Below are 12,564 nucleotides of genomic sequence, written 5' to 3'. Positions count from 1 at the left end.
AGTTTCATTGAGCCACCAGATTCTCTTCCGATCAGGGAAAGGTAGATTATATTTCTCTCAGTACACTGTTAACTGTTCATTGAATCCCGAGCTAATGCTAGGGCCAAGCCACTAAACCCTTGAATTGGACTGAGGCATATACATTCTCCAATCCCCAGAGCCCATTACAGGACTGTGTCTCCTTTTTAATTTAAGCTTATGTCCAAGAATTTTTTCTTTTAATTCTCATTGTTGACATGACTTATTTTGGCTTTGAACACCCGTTGACATGTTTATAGAGTTTGAACTGCTGATATATTCCCGTTCAACTACAAATACCAATAAACTTTCTTTCGTTGGACTACCTGGAATACAGTGAGCATAGTCATTATTTTGAAAGCAGTCCTCAGTCCTGATAATGCAGAATATTTACAGTTATTTGCCAGCACTTGAGCGAGGGTGTTTCTTGTGGATCCCAGGGATTATCTTCACATCCCCTAATGCAACCATGAGAAAACACCATATTGTTATCCAAAATCAAGTTTTTGTCAGTATTGCATTCCCATTGCAAAACAGTTAAGTATTGTAGGAGTTCTGAGATTTTACCATGCTGAGATTTTTAGCAACCTAGCATGTTCCTTTCTTACTGATGTTGTTGGGGAGATGAGACCTTTGGTCAGAGACAGTGAACATTATCACTCACAGCAAACGCAGCCATGGTTAAATTTGTAGCCATTCCCTAATCTCAGATGAATACACAGAGTGAAATTTTGATGCCTACAGAATCAGTGGGCTGTTAACATGAAGAAAGTTTAATGCATGGTAAAACACTATTTATATTAGTATCTTTATGTATAATTTATCAGAATCACTTATTTATTAGTATCTTTATCTAGGATAAGTCTATCATGACTCAAGATTACTTGCTGCAAAAACAATCATGAGAAATGACATGGGAAACAATGATCATTGTTTTTCCATTTTTCCTTCTGCTTTTATTGAGATATATTTGACATAACACATTGTGTAAGGTTTGGTTCACAGGGTAGATATTTGAGTTACATGTATCATAAAGTAAATATTATAGCAAATTTAGGGAGAACACATTATCTCCTTTAGATACAATATTAAAGAAATACAATTTGTCTTTTGGTTGTGATGAGAATCCTTAGTGTCTGCTCTCTTAACAACATTCATATATAACATAAAACAGTATTAATTGTATTTACCATGTTAATACGTAGCATCCCTTGAACACGTTTATTTAACTGCTGGAGATATGTATCTTTCGAATGCATTAATGTAATTCTGCTTTCCCAACCCCTGCCTCTGTTAACTACAAATCTGCTTTTTTTCTATAAGTATGTTTGTTTGTTTTTGAAGTGTACTTTAATGTATAACACTGTGTTAGTTTCTCTTACATAACAAAATGTTTGCAAATTTTAATACATTTCAAACTGATCACAATAAATCTAGTTATTATATGTTGCTATTTAAAGATATTTCATAGTTATTGACTATTCCCCGTACAGGAATTTTCTTGTCCCTGACTCATTTAATTTGCAACTGGAAAATTTTCTCTCTTAGTTTTCCTCAACTCTTTCTTTTTCTTCACCACATTTCCCTCCTTCTTGTGAACAACCTATTTCTTTCTGTATCTATAACTCGTTTTCTGTTTTGTTATGTTAATTTGTTTTAAATTCCAAATATGAGTAAAATAATTCAGCATTTGTCATTATCTATCTGACTTGTTTCACTTAGCATATTACACTCTTGGTCTACCCATTTGTTGCAAATGGCAAGAACTTATACATTTTAGAGCTGAGTTATGACCCATTAAAATTTTATGTGTGTGTGTGCATATATATATATACAGTGAGCATATATATATACATATTTAGAGTGTATGCATATATAGATATACAAATATAGATAAATCTTTAGTTAACAGATGGTTAGATATATACACTATTAACAGACATTTTCTTTTCTTTTTTTTACATTTTTATTGATTCATAATCATTTTACAGTGTTGTGTCATATTCAACAGACATTTTCTTTATCCATCATTTTTTGATGAGCAATTAGTTTTCTTCTATGTCCTCGCTATTGTAAATAATGCGGCAGTGAGTATAGGGTTGAATATATCTTTTCTGATTAGTGTTTTTATTCTCTTGGAATAAGTATCCAGATATGGAAATGTTGGATCATATTTCATTTTTAATTTTTGGATAATACTCTACAGTGTTTCCACAGTGGCAGTACAAATTTACATTCACTCAAGCCATGGATCAAGGTTCTTTTCCTTACATCCTCACCAATATTTATATTTGTTACCAGTTTGATCATTGTCATTCTGACAGGAGTGACATAAAATCTCATTGTGTTTTGGACTTGCATTTTTCTGATGGTTTGTGATGTTGACCATTTTCATGTGCCTGTTGATTACCTTTCCCTCAATGTATGTTCATTTTTTGAAATGGGCTTTATGACCATAACTGTTTGATTTCATTTTTAGGCATTCTGTTGTGTTCCAAAATTCTGTCTGTTCTGGGCCACTTCTATATTCATTACTGCAGCTTTGTATTATAGTTTAAAATCAGGGACAGTGATACTTCCTCTTTGTTCTTTGTCAAAGTTGATTGTATTTTTAGTTTGCTTGTTTTGTTTTGTTTTGTTTTCTTTTTTACTGATTTCAACTATTTTGTGTTTACATGTAAATTTAAGATTTATTTTTTGTAAGTGTCTGAAAATGCACTTTGTATTTTGATAGGCACTGAATGTAATTTGTGTATTTTCTTGGCTAGTACTGTCATTTAAACAATATTTGTTTCCTAATATATGAACACAGTATATCCTTTCATCTGTTTGCGTTATCTTCAATTTCTGTTATAAATATTTTATAGTTTTCTGAGTACAGGTATTTTACCTCATTGTTTGGATACATTTCTTGATTTTTTTGTTTTTTGTAATGCAACTCTAAGTGAGACAGTTACCTCACTTCCTCTATCTGTTAGCTTGTTGTTAGTGTGTAGAAATGCAAGATTTCTGTATGTTAATTTTACATTCTTAAATTTTACCAAATGCATTGATAAGCCCTAGTAGTTTTGTGGCGTCTCCTTTAGGATTTCTGTTTAAAGTATTTCATCTGCAAACAGATACTTTTACTCCTTTTCTGAAATAGCTATATTTTATTTACTTTTATTTTGGATAGCTATGGCTAGAATTTCCAATACTATACTGAATAACAGTGGTAAGAGTGATCATTCTTCTCTTCTTCCTTCTCTTACAGGAGATGCTTTCAGGTTTCAATCAATGAGTGTCAGGTTAGCTGAATTTTTCTCATATATGACCTTAACTGTGTTGAGGTATGTTTCCTCATGCCCAATTTGAGGAGAAATTTAATCATAAATAGTTACTGAATTTGTCAAACCATTTTATGACTCTTTTGAGGTGACCATATAATTTTTATTTTTCAATTTGTTAGTTTGGTGTAACATATTGATTAATTTGTGGGTAATGAAACACTTTTGCATCCATGGAATAAAAGGGACTTAATAATACTGTATAATCCTTTAATGTTTTGTTTGCTTTGCTAACAATTTAGTGATGATTTTTGCATCTATGCTTATCAGTAGTATATAACCTGTAATTATATGAGATATTTTTTCCTCTTTTAATAGTAATGTGATACACAAATGTGGGGTAGGAAGCCTTACTTCCTCTACAAATTTTTGGAATTCTCTGTGAAGTATAGGTAATAGCTCTTCTCTAAATGTTTGGAAGAAATCACCTGTGAATTTGCCTAGGCCTGAAATTTTGTTTCTTGGGAGATTTTGTTTAATTACTTATTCAATTTCATTAGTGATAATCTGTTAATATTTTCCATTTCACATTCCATCCTGGAGATTATGTCTTTCTAAGAAATTGTCCATTTCTTCTAGGGATTCCATTTTAATTGGCATATAATTTGTTGTATCATCTTATGATGCTTTCTGTTACTTTGATATTAAGCTGTAAATTCTCATTTATTTTGGAGCTTTTTAATCTGTACTCTCTTTTTTGCTCATGAGTCTCGTTAAAGTTTATCAGTTATATTTATCTTTCAAAAGCCATAATGTAGTTTGATTAGATATTTCTATTTTTCATCTTTATTTTTTTATTTCTGTTCTGACCTTCCAGCTGTCTTTCCATCTACTAACAAGTTTATTATTTTTCTACATCTTTTGTTTGTAAGATTATTTTATAAGAGTGAGATGTGACTTATTTGTATAAGTGGGATTATTTTGCTATAAACATCCCTATAAATACTGCATTTGCTATACCCTATGGACTTTGTTTTTGTGGTCACATTTCTTTATTTATTTTTTCTTTGATTTATGCAGCAATCCATTGGTTGTTTAATATTCTATGATTTATCCTCCACAATTTTCAATTTTTCTCAGGTTTTTCCTTGTAGTAAATTTCTATTCTGACAGAATCCATATGATTCTTCACAAAACAAGGAGAAAAATGATAAAATTTATACAAAATTGTGAAAGACCCAAATTTATAAAATTATCTTTGAGTAGTGAACCAAGCTTTGGTTATTATCCTCCCTGAGTTAAGAATATACTACAAAGTTACAGTAATCAAAACATCAAAATATATCACTAAAAGAGTCACATAGATTAATGGAACAAAATAAATAGTCCTAAAATAAACACACACTCATATGGTCAGTTAGTCTACAATGAAGGAGGCAAGAGTATGCAATGAAAACGGGCAGTCTCTTCAAGAAGTAGTTCTGGGAACACTGGACAGTACATGTAAAAGGAAAATGTAAGAGCACTTGCTCCCATGTTATACAAAGTAAGAAAAAAATGGATTAATTTCCTAAGTAAACATGAAATTATAAAATTTCTGACCAACAACAAGAGCAGAACTGCCTTTGAGATAAATCATTGCAATTTTTAATTTTGATCTATCTCCTAAGTAAAAATAATAGGAAAATTAACAATAACAGTTTTTAATTTTACTGAGGAAATAATAGGTATAATATGTGATATAGGGATTCCACTTCTTGTATAAGTGTGAAGAGCAAAACCTTTTGCATAGCAAAGGAAACATTCAGCAAGACTTATGACAACACAGAGAATAGAAGGAAGAGTTTCAGACAATGAAACCAACAAGCTATTAATATCCATAATGTATATATAGCATATTAGAATCAATATTTATAAAACAAAGACCCCCAACATAAAAACAGTTGAATGATCTTTATTGAAACTTTTCAAAAACAGATATGTGGATGATTTTCATGCACATAAAAAGAAACATAACTTTGCTACTCATTAGGAAATCATTAATCAAAACCAGAATGAAATATAATCTCACAGCAATCAAAATGGCTATTAACAAAAATTCTGCAAATGACCAACATTGATAAGAATGTCGATCAAAGGGAAACCAGGTACACTGTTGGTGAAAATATAAATTGATGAATCCACTATTATAAAAGTGTGGACAGTGCTCAGAAAACTAGAAATAGAAGCATTGTATGCTGCAGGAATTCCAGTTTTATCTATAAACCTCAAAAAAAAATGAAAACATTAACTTTAAAGGATACATTACCCCCAATATTCTTAACATCATCATTTATATTACCCAAGGATATATGAACATCTCAACTGCCATCAACAGATGATTTGCAGAAGTAGATGTGAGATATAGATAAAATAATAAATACTTCATCATTGTCAAATTAAAAAATAAACTTCTGCCATTTGGAAAAATGTGACTGGACCAAGAGAGCGTTGCACATATGAAAATAAGCCATAGAGAGGAAAACACTCTATGTTGTCACTTAAATGGGGAAAATTAAGATATAAGAGAAATAATCATAAAAAAACACGAAAAGAATCACATAGATATGTGTACTCTTCCAAGTAGTGGTTTCCTGTGGGGAAAGAGAAGAAGGATGGAGAAGACAGAAATTTGTAAGCTACTAGTAGTAAATTAGAGAACCAACAGGGCTATATTTACATCACAGAGAAATATTTAAATAATTTAATTAATATTAAAGAGATTATAGGGATATATAATAGTAAAATGTGCATGTAGGTGGGAAAAACATTGAAGAAAAGAACCCAGGAAAATAAAAATATTTTGTAGTACTATGATATTAGGGGAGGTGTTTTGTTCACTTTCTTTACTGTTCTTATATTGACCTTTGTAGAATTTAAGCTTTTTTTTTTTAGATTTTTTTATTGATTCATAATCATTTTAAAGTGTTGTGTCAAATTCCAGTGTTCAGCACAATTTTTCAGTCATTCATGGACATATACACACTCGTTGTCACATTTTATTCTCTGTGATTTATCATAACATTTTTGTATATTTCCCTGTGCTATACAGTGTAATCTTGTTAATCTATTCTACAATTTTGAAATCCCAGTCTATCCCTTCCCACCCTCTACCCCGCCCCCCCCGGTAACCACAAGTCTGTAATCTCTGTCCATGAGTCTATTTCTGTCCTGTATTTATGCTTTGTTTTTGTTTGTTTTTGTTTTTTAGATTCCACAAATGAGCGATCTCATATGGTATTTTTCTTTCTATTTCTGGCTTACTTCACTTAGAATGACATTCTCTAGGAGCATCCATGTTACTGCAAATGGCATTATGTTGTCGGTTTTTATGGCTGAGTAGTATTCCATTGTATAAATATATCACCTCTTCTTTATCCAGTCACCTGTTGATGGACATTTAGGTTGTTTCCATGTTTTGGCTATTGTAAATAGTGCTGCTATGAACATTGGGGTGCAGGTGTCATCCTGAAGTAGATTTCCTTCTGGGTACAAGCCCAGGAGTGGGATTCCTGGGTCATATGGTAAGTCTATTCCTAGTCTTTTGAGGAATCTCCACACTGTTTTCCATAGTGGCTGCATTAAACTGCATTGCCACCAGCAGTGTAGGAGGGTACCCCTTTCTCCACAGCCTCTCCAGCATTTGTCATTTTTGGATTTTTGAATGACGGCCATTCTGACTGGTGTGAGGTGATACCTCATTGTAGTTTTGATTTGCATTTCTCTGATAATTAGTGATATTCAACACTTTTTCATGTGCCTTTTGATCATTTGTATGTCTTCCGTGGAGAGTTGCTTGCTTAGGTCTTCTGCCCATTTTTGGATTGTGTTGTTTACTTTTTCCTTATTGAGTCATATGAGCTGCTTATATATTTAGGAGATCAAGTCTTTGTCGGTTTCACTTGCAAAAGTTTTCTCCCATTCCGTAGGTTTTCTTCTTGTTTTATTTCTGGTTTCCTTTGCTCTGCAGAAGCTTGTAAGTTTCATTAGGTCCAATTTGTTTATTCTTGCTTTTATTTCTTCTAGGAGAAAATTTTTGAAATGTATGTCAGATAATGTTTTGCCTATGTTTTCCTCTAGGAGGTTTATTGTATCTTGTCTTATGTTTAAGTCTTTAATCCATTTTGAGTTGATTTTTGCATATGGTGTAAGGGTGTGTTCTAGCTTCATTGTTCTACATGCTGCTGTCCAGTTTTCCCAACACCATTTGCTGAAGAGACTGTTTTTATTCCATTGTATATTCTTGCCTCCTTTGTCGAAGATGAGTTGACCAAAAGTTTGTGGGTTCATTTCTGGGCTCTCTATTCTGTTCCATTGGTCTATATGTCTGTTTTGGTACCAATACCATGCTGTCTTGATGACTGTAGCTCTATAGTATTGTCTGAAGTCTGGGAGAGTTATTCCTCCAGCCTCTTTCTTTCTCTTCAATAATGCTTTAGCAATTCTAGGTCTTTGATGGTTCCATATAAATTTTATTATGATTTGTTCTAGTTCTGTGAAATATGTCCTGGGTAATTGGATAGGGATTTCATTAAATCTGTAGATTGCCTTGGGCAGTGTGACCATTTTAACAATATTGATTCTTCCAATCCAAGAGCATGGAATATCTTTCCATTTTTTAAAGTCTTCTGTAATTTCCTTCATCAATGGTTTATAGTTTTCTTTGTATAATTCTTTCGCCTCCTTGGTTAGATTTATTCCCAGATATTTTATTACTTTGGGTGATATTTTAAAGGGGATTGTTTCTTTACTTTCTTTTTCTGTTGATTTATCGTTAGTGTAAAGAAAGGCAACTGATTTTTGAACATTAATTTTGTAACCTGCTACCTTGCTGAATTCTTCAATCAGCTCTAGTAGCTTTTTTGTGGACCTTTTAGGGTTTTCTTTATATAGTAACTTGTCGTCAGCATATAATGACACTTTTACCTCTTCTTTTCCAATTTGGATCCATTTTATTTCTTTCTCTTGCCTGATTGCTGTGGCTAGGACTTCCAGGACTATATAGAATAGGAGTGGTGATAGTGGGCATCCTTGTCTTGTCCCAGATTTTATTGGGAAGCTTTGAGTTTTTCACTGTTGAGAACTATGCTGGCTATAGGTTTGTCATATATAGCTTTTATTATGTTGAGATATGTTCCCTCTATACCCACTTTGGCGAGAGTTTTTATCATAAATTGGTGTTGAATGTTATCAAATGCTTTTTCTTCATCGATTGAGATGATCATGTGGTTTTTGTCCTTTCTCTTGTTGATGTGATATATTACATTGATTGATTTGCGTATGTTGAACCAGCTTTGTGTCCCTGGGATGAACCCCACTTGGTCATGATGTATAATCTTTTTTATGTGTTGTTGGATTCTATTTGCTAAAATTTTGGTGAGGATTATGGCGTCTATGTTCATCAGTGATATTGGCCTATAATTCTCTTTTTTTGTAGTGTCTTTGCCTGGTTTTGGTATCAGGGTGATGGTGGCTTCATAGAATGGGTTTGGGAGTATTCCCTCCTTTTCAATCGTCTGGAAGAATTTGAGAAGGACTGGTATGAGTTCTTCTTTGTATGTTTGGTAGAATTCCCCGGTGAAGCCATCCATCCTGGACTTTTATTTGTAGGGAGGTTTTTAATTGCTATTTCTATTTCCTTTCTAGTGATCGGATTGTTCAAGTGTTCAGTTTCTTCTTGATTCAGCTGTGGTGGACAGTATGTTTCCAGAAACTTGTCCATGTCCTCTAGGTTATCCAGTTTGGTTCCATATAGTTTTTCATAATATTCTCGTATGATATTCTGTATTTCTATTTTGTTTGTTGTAGTTTCTCCATTTTCCTTTCATATTTTGCTAATTTGTGCTCTCTCTTTTTTCTTCTTTCTGAGTTTGGCCAGAGGTTTGTCGATTTTATTTACTTTTTAAAAAACCAGCTTTGGGTTTGGTTGAATTTTTCTATGGTCTTGTTAATCTCTATTGTATTTAATTCCTCTCTGATCTTTGTTATTTCCTTCCTTCTGCTGCTTTTCGGGGCTTTTTGTTCTTCTTCTTCTAATTGATTCAGGTGGTGGGCTAACTTGTTTATTTGAGATTGTTCTTCTTTTTTGAGGAAGGTCTGTATTGCTATAAACTTCCCTCTTAGCACTGCCTTTGCTGTGTCCCATAGGTTTTGAGTGGTTGTGCTTTCATTATCATTTGTCTCAAGGTATTTTTTAATTTCAGATTTGATTTCCTCATTGATCCATTGTTTTTTCAATAACATATTGTTTAATCTCCATGCTTTTCTTTTTTTCTCCTTTGTTTCTCTGTTGTTGATTTCCAGTTTCACAGCATTGTGGTCAGTAAAGATGCTTGAGATTATTTCTAACTTCTTAAATTTGTTGAGGTTTCTTTTGTGTCCAAGTACATGATCGATCCTGGAAAATGTTCCATGTGCACTTGAAAAGAATGTATATTCTATTTTTTGGGGGTGTAAAGCTCTGAAAATATCCACCAAATCTAGTTTTTCTAGTGTAGTATTTAATTTCTCTGTTGTCTTGTTTATTTTCTGTCTGGAAGATCAGTCTAGTGATGTTAATGCAGTGTTAAAATCTCCAACTATGATTGTATTCCCATCAATATCCCCCTTTATCTCTGTTAGTAATTCTTGTATGTACTTAGGTGCTCCTATATTGGGTGCATATATATTAACGAGTGTAATGTCTTCATCTTGTATCACTCCTTTAATCATTATAAAATGTCCTTCTTTATCTTTATGGCCTCTGTTTTAAAGTCTATTTTGTCTGAAATCAGTACTGCAACACCTGCTTTTTTGGCTTTTCCATTTGCATGGAATATTCTTTTCCATCCTTTCACTGTCAATCTATATGTGTCCTTCTCCCTAAAGTGGGTCTCTTGTATGCAGCATATTGAAGGTTCTTGCTTTATTATCCACTCTGCCACTCTATGTCTTTTGACTGGAGCATTTAGTCCATTAATATTTACAGTAATTAATGATAGATGTGTGTTTATTGACATTTTGAACTTATCTTTGCAGTTGAATTGGTATATCCTCTTTGTTCCTTTCTTCTTCCTTTTGTGGTTTGGTAAATTTCCTTTGTATTATCATGGATTTTATTTAATTTTTGTGACTCCCTTGTAAATTTTTGACTTGTGGTTACCCTTTTTTGTAAATCTATTAACCTATACCCGTTTTTAATAAACTGATAATAACATGATCTCAAACCCATCCTACTGTTAAAAAAATTTAAAAAAAGAAAGAAAAAAAATTCTATATTTCCCTGCCTCCCTCTCCCACTCTCAGTGATTTGTATGTCTTCTTTTATAATTAAGTGTTTTCTTTATTTGGAATTCATGAGTTATCACCTTTCCAGCTGTATGTTTCTCATTTCTGTAGCATCCTGCTGCTTTTCTATTTAGAATAGCCATTTCAATATTTCTTTTAGCATGACTTTAGTGTTGCTAAACTCCTGCAGCTTTTTTTTGTCTGTGAAACTCTTTATTTCTCCTTCTATCCTAAAGGATAGCCTTGCTGGATAAAGTATCCTAGGCTGCATCTTTTTTTCATTCAGGGCCTTGAGTATATCTTGCCACTCCCTTCTGGCCTGTAGTGTTTGTGTAGAGAAATCAGCTGAGAGCCTTATGGGGGTTCCCATGTAGTTCACTCTTTACTTTTCTCTTGGTGCCTTTAGAAGAATTTAAGCTTTTAATTGAAAAAGTATATACTTTAAAAGTGACATAAGTTTAAACTATTTTTGTCTCTCCCCTTAAATCTACCTTCAGTAGAGCGTTCACATCTCAACAAAAATAACAACACAAAACAATACTCCAGAATACATGTGAACAGGTGAAGTTTGGTGGACTAAAACACACAAAGGTGGCTGGAGTGAGGGAAGAGCAGATTTGGTGTCTGCAACCATGGCCCCCTGACTAGGATAAATGAGTCCACAAGTTCAGAGAACCCAGTGGAATCAGGGTCTCAGTAGTTCACACAGCTTCCACCCCCAACTGCACTAGTACTCATGGTCACATGTTACTGGGAGGGAGCCACAATGGAGACAGAAATTCCATCTTTCAGACACTCAGACATTCATGACACTGTCCCTACTCCCCATTCATAGTGGTGGAGACAAGATACCTTGCAACACTGGACATAGCAAAGGCACTTGCCTGATTTCAAATACCCACCAGTCTTTACACCTTTCTTCAATGTGTAAACTGAGTCTCAAGGGATATCAGATAAAAGGAAGGGTTTGCCGTCCCAGTGAGAACAGTGGCATTAACTACCCGAGAAGTCTAAGAAGTGACAATGAAAGCACATCTTTTATGCAGACAGTAGCGACTGGAAAGTGCCAATTTGAAATATTATCAGAGGTAACTCAGGTAAGTAAAACCAAAAATTGTGCAATAATGCAAACTACCAGAATACAAAAGCAAGGACTCCAACTCCCAATCTGTTATTTAGTGTCATCAGAGCAATAAATTTCAAGATCATGACCAATCACAGTAAAATTATAGGGCATGCACACACACAGATACGCAGACACAGACACTGACACAAACACAGTCACACACGCACATGCACCTGTGAACACACACACACACAATGTCAACCTTGCAGCAAACAAACTTAAAGTCATAGTATATTGCCATATAACTAATAGAGAATCCGAATAGGTGTCATACAGAAACTCAATACAAAAAAAAAAATACTAAGAAAGTAGTTTAGTGAGCTCAAGAATAAATGAAATGATGATAAGGAATATATTTCCAAAGAGATTGAAACTATAAAATAACCAATTATTGTTTGAGGACCAGTAGAACTTAATAAATGAGTTGAAAAATGCAACAGAAAGCCGTGGAAGTAGACTGTCTTTGTGGAATAGAGATTAGCAAACTCACCAATACAAAACTATAAATGATAGAAGAGGGCTGAGATACAAGATATTAAAAAGTGAGGAAATTCAACAGTAGCCATCAGACTTCCCCAGAAAGTGCACATTAGAATGGAATCCTGGAGGGAGAAGAAAGTTAGAAGGCAGCTGATGGTTTATTTAAAGAAGTAATGGTTGATAAATTCCTGAACCTGTGTAAGGAACTGATATACAATTTGTGAGCCAACAAAACACCAGTAACTTTAAGAGGAAGGGACCTCCTTCAAGATACGTCATATGCAAATTGGAAAGTCAATGACAGAGAAAAAATTTTAAACACAGACAAATATAGTTTGATAATCTACAAAGGAACCCCATTAGGCTATC

The sequence above is a fragment of the Vicugna pacos genome, unplaced genomic scaffold, assembly GCF_048564905.1.
Source record: "Vicugna pacos unplaced genomic scaffold, VicPac4 scaffold_191, whole genome shotgun sequence".
In the NCBI taxonomy this organism is placed as follows: domain Eukaryota; kingdom Metazoa; phylum Chordata; class Mammalia; order Artiodactyla; family Camelidae; genus Vicugna; species Vicugna pacos.
The sequence above is the reverse complement of the archived record's forward strand: the minus strand, read 5'-3'. Positions refer to the sequence as shown.